We start from the raw sequence: 5,654 nt of genomic DNA on the forward strand, positions 1-5,654 counted from the left end.
GAACATTCCACCGTAACAAACATTTTTTGAAATATGAACCTTAATTCTGCCGTCCACTGCTTGTTAGGTTACATAAAAGTAGACCTTACTCACCAGGCCCATTATCGTAAACCATTAAGTAGGTCTTATTTTAATAGAGGTATGTAGAATGTGAAAATTGGACAACAGAAGTCCTGATAAAGAGCAGATTTTTCTCATAGGAGAAGCAACAACTGCAGCTGAAAAGGGGCATCGAGTTCCCAAATTAGGGACTTGGGAAGGTGACATTAAAACACTTTCCGGAAATGTATCCAATGAAGTCAGTCGGAGGTATAATAATTTAATTTATTTAATGTACCCGTTACCCATTTCAACATATTTAATTTGCATTAAAGTATGTGCTGGGGCTGGTACTTTTCTTATTTTACATTTAGATGTTTCGCCATTATATACATTTATATGTAGGTATACAGGAGCATAAACGATTTGTTGTTTCATACCAATATTTCAATATTTTTATGTGAGTGTAAATATTTAGCAACATGAAGAATAATTTCAAATTCATAGAACATGGTTATTTTATAGGATGTGTAATCATCTTTTAGTAATGAGACATTGATCATAATTGACATTTAGTGAATATTTGTTAAAAGGATAGGAGAGTATGACACCCTACATTTGCCTCTGTTTTATGCTCCATTGTTGTCCAAGTATTAAACGTTTGTGTACAAAGTTCATTTTGTAGTTTTTACTTACTGGTGCCGTTAATTTCAATTTCTAAAGATGGATTTATTGCTGTTAATGTAGTTTAGATGTTTGCCAGGTTTTGATTTGCGAGAGGGGGGGGGGGGGGTAGGAAAACTCTTACGTTTCCATTATGGAATTTTGTGGCCACTTCTATAGGCCAAGCTTTGAATGAAACATCGGTTCAAGCATGTATGTTAGAAATGTTGATTGTGTATTATGAGTTAAATCTGTCTTTAGAAATTTACAAACATTGTTATAGTATATGCATTTCGCAATATACTTGTTTTTATTATCCAGCAAATTGTGCAAAGTAATATAGTTTCAAGCATTAACAGGGTTTAATATGAAATGGGCATAAATACTATATTTTTACGACTAAAACGGTTGTCTATAATTAAGAAGAGATTCTGTTCACGAGGTAAAACTGTATTTGCACAGAGGCACGTGATTTAAAGAAAAGGTCATGATAAAATAAAAACTGGTATAAGGTGGAGGAAAATTTACGGATGTTCGAAAATGAGTTGCAAGACAATTATCTAATGTGGATTTGGTCGACAAAACGAATATAATTTACAGGGAAACGTGTCTGCGATGGTGTAACTCATGACCAAAAAGAGTCGTATAGACCTTACGGTTTTCGAGATGGGAAACAAAAGTTGTAGAAGGGATTCGGTCATGATTATGGCCTAAAATTTCAGCTCTGTTTTAATTACTTTAAAATTGTTCAGAACATATTACTGTAATTGTATTTATTTCCGCGGGTACTTAATATCGGGATTATTTGTCTATAAACATATTTGCGTGGACTTATTTTCCCTGACAGTGCATCATCGCTAAATTAATGAAAATAAGTTACACGCGTAAATAAGTATTATATATAAATATAATATCTGTTTTTTGGTCACATATAAGAATCGAAATTGACTGAAAAGTATAAAATGAACTCTCTGCAATTTTGTTAACTTCAAGTACCTCGCTAGACCTCTTAAAATTGGACTTCTCCAAGAGACTTGTGTTGCTACACGATTGGAGTCTGCCTTATTGAAGGTTGGTGAAGTCCGAGCTGATTTATTAATGTTTCGTTGGTCATTTTATATAATTTGTTGTGTGTGTCTATTTTTCTGTCTGGTCTTTGTCCCTTTTTTGTGTTTTTTTTTTTAATTCCCCTGGAATCCTGGTCCCCTTGATTACTCTTTTAAGCAATTCGCTTATCCTTATGATGGAAGAATTAACAAAATTTCTAATGTCTTCTCAGTTGTTTTGGATTCACTTTAAATAATATTCATGACTGATTTTCAGTGGTACATTAATCCAATAAGAACCCTTAGTAATATTCCTGCTCTTTTTTGTGAAAAAAAGTTTCACATCCTTTGTGTGAAAGACATATACAATTGAAACTATAACGACAACAGAACCCTTATGAAGTTATTTAGTTGATACATATGCAAAATACAAATTAACCAGTACAGAACAATATCACCATATTCTTACAATATGAAGTTGAAGTCCACATTTGAAACCTTTAGTAGTGAAACTGTAATAAAAATGGAAAAAATAAAAGGGAACGAGTAGTGTGATAGTAAGAAATTGAAATACTGAAAAACTACAGATTGGTGTGGTGAAAAAAAATACAGACAGTTATAAAAATCCAGACAAATGCCATTGTGAGGAGTTAGACAATGAGAGTCTTACGTTGAAAAAGGAGCGATTATGGGTTGATTCACACACAAAATATGCTACCAAATTGAAAATAAAGAATAGTAATAACAACATTGACTAAATAATAAACAACACTACAGACAATCATCAAAAGGATTTTTTCCAAAAAGAACAATTCCATAAAACAAATGACAATATAAAGACAAACACACACACAAACACACCAAAAACAAAATAGGTAACAAATAAAAACAAACAAACATACACACAAAAAAGATCTGCAAAAAATGTAGCAATATTTCACGCAGAACCATTTCCGTAACATATACCATTAAAATACATAGTCATCCAGACGTTCATGTAAAGATTACTGCGTGCAGCATTTGTATGAAACATTATCCAGATGGGCAATTGCAGAAGGGGTGTTTTAGTTGGCTAATGGAATTTGTTATAGATTATACAAAAGACAAAACACTACTATCCTTTCCAATTGTTGTCTTAGATTCTGGTTCCGGGTACCAGAGATGGTGTTTGAGTAATAATGAATACAAATTAAAATAATAAAAAAAAACAACCCATCTATACGTTTTTGGGTAAAATTTCCTTAAATAACAGTCAAATAGAGTGGTACATATATATTACCTAATTTCGCGTCAAATGTCACGTTTGGCATCCATTTTGTCCTTTCGTAACGTTACAAAAATCAAACCATGATTATTAGAAGAATAATTTCAGTAGACCTTATCAAGCAATGGGAAGTCATTTCTTATTTAACAAAATAAAAGTGCCTTTATAATATTGATTATTTTTCGGATGTTAAATAACACGCTTACATAAAGCCATATTTCTACGTCACACTTGCATATGATTTGTGAAAGAAATGTAGAATTTCTGTGATAATCTCCGACTACTGATGATATACCTTCACCAAGTTAAGAGCGTTTATGGTCAGACATAGGTTTGTGACATATATATATTACTCTAAGATCCGACGATAGGATATTTTAAGATGTGTCCTGTCATGTAATGATAAACACGAGAACCAAAGTCCTGACAATTGTCACTAAGTACGTTGTAAGTTCTATCTAACTCTTTTTTGTCATGAAGCCATTCAATTAACTCACTTATGGTGTGCTTTCCTTTTGCTGCTATGATTTCTTCAATCGGTCCGGGGTGTCGATTTTCTCCCTCGCGGTAGTATCGTACTTTGGACTCAATGTTTTTATGTTGTAGAATAATACCTTTCATAATTTTTTCTATGGACCACCACCATTTGTCAGCTTTGAAGACAAGGAACATATGATATATAAGATCGTCACTTTTTTGCCAATCAAAAAGAGGATACTTATACACAAATATTTCCTCAATTTTGACATTTCCAAGACGATTTGCTAGTTGTACCAGATCGTCTTGTTTAAACTCTCTGGGAATATGTGGATTTTCGTCATCATAGACAAAGAGATTTCTTGTCCAATCGCCGCCTTCTAAGCCGCGAAGTTCTGCCATCTAGAATATATTTTTCGTTTTATTCTATTTTACTAAATCGTTTAGACATTATCAACAAAATTAGCAAAGAACTTAAGTAACTGTTTGAACAATGCGATTATTTGTACCTGTAAGAAAGTGATGATCTGTGGTATTCAAGTTCATATTTGTATGTCTGACTAACAATGTTTTTGAAGAAACCAAAAGACCATTTTGAATATTGTTACGCCCGATGAATTTCAGTATCGGACATATAATTGTCAATTATCGGTTTCGTGTAATATTCTCATTCACCGGTATTTTTACATGCATATATTCGGTCATTTTTGCAATGCTTGGTGCTTGGACTGAAGAATTGTTTTACCTGTTATAAATAATACTTGTAATTATCATTTTGTCGTTGTCCCGAACACACTTGACTGTATTGTTGTTAATTTATCTCCGTGTTCGCAGTTGCACATCGAATTCGGCGCCATTCCTTGTGATGTGCAATTGTGTGTAGTTATTTACCGTTGTTTGTGTACTACGTCATGTCCTAGTTACGATGTAAATAAATAGCGTAGGCGTACACCGAGCTGTCATCTGTTCTTTTTGATCTTTTGACAGACAGTTGTAGAAGCCAATTGGCTTACTACGTAAATTATGGCCCAAAGTCAAATTAGTTTTGGCCAGAAAATGGTAACTTCTAATTATTTGTGAACTTTTATGCTGCTATTACTTATTATCTGCAGACTGCTCCGACGTCTGCTGGGCTTACTTTTCGAGGAAAAAGTAAACTTTTGGCAACACCAACTAAAAATGTTTGGTGCTGCACCAAGTGAATTACTTGGTGCACAAATTATTACTTTAATCCTTATATAGTAAGGGATATTGAGTTTTTATTTATTAACTTGGTCACCTTGTGAAAAGTGTTTGATGCTGCACCAATCTACCCCAAGTGCAGTTTGCTCCAAGTATATGTGTGTCAAAGATTTCTGTGATTAGGATTCACTGTCTCATTTTATTAATTTATCATATTGCTGTTACCTATGTATGCAGAGTTTAAGATTGCTAATTATATAAATTATTGAACTTCCATCCAATCTTTATTATTATTTCCTACACCAGGGACCCACCAAAATTATAGTCAACTCCCGAAATAGTTGAGGCGTTATAATATATAAATAAAATTTTTGTTCTACCAGATAATAATTAAATTCGGAAAGCAATGAACCGTTTTTGTAACCCGAAAAATGTGTAAATAAGTGTGAACTCATTCTCTCCCCTCAACATACCTGCAAGAAACGAGGTGCTTATCATTACAGTGCATTCGATTATAACCCGATTTTAGCGTGCGTCATATTGGTTGATGTTTTAAGTGTTTCATCATTTTCATGTTTTCGTTCGTTTTATATCTTATTTGTATAAGCTTGTCTGTAACTTAACAAAATGTCGGATTTATCAGAAATACAACGTACCTTTAAGACAGTACTGTGCAATATCACTTGCAATAGTCCGATTGTATCAGCATTAGTTAAGAAAGAATTATTTCCTTGCTTTGATTTTATATGTAAATATGTTAAAAAAATTGATAAAGATAATGAAATATTTATCGAAATTATTCTATCGAAACATACAAGAATGTACAATGCATTATTCATAATCTTTTTTTTTACCTAAATCATGTGTGCATTTCAATAATTCAAAAGGTTGCAAAGTAAACAGCATTGTTTCTGTTCTTTCTTTTAAATTGTGCAGTAAATATAAATGTGAAAGCAATTTGGAAAAATAAAAAAGTCATAATT

The 5,654-nt window shown here is 32.6% G+C and overlaps 1 long non-coding RNA gene across 1 annotated transcript; it reads right to left on the minus strand.

The window, feature by feature from the left end:
* Nucleotides 1-2,141: 2,141 nt before the first annotated feature.
* On the minus strand, nt 2,142-5,388 carry LOC148604719 (uncharacterized). Its single transcript, XR_015915968.1, has 2 exons — nt 4,235-5,388; nt 2,142-3,891 (listed from the first exon to the last, which is right to left on the minus strand). It is a non-coding gene; the product is annotated as an uncharacterized LOC148604719 (long non-coding RNA).
* Between the last annotated feature and the right edge of the window lie 266 nt (nt 5,389-5,654).

This window comes from Perna viridis, chromosome 10 (genome assembly GCF_037379345.1).
Source record: "Perna viridis isolate PV_CMFRI_1.1 ecotype Kerala chromosome 10, ASM3737934v1, whole genome shotgun sequence".
Classification (NCBI taxonomy): domain Eukaryota; kingdom Metazoa; phylum Mollusca; class Bivalvia; order Mytilida; family Mytilidae; genus Perna; species Perna viridis.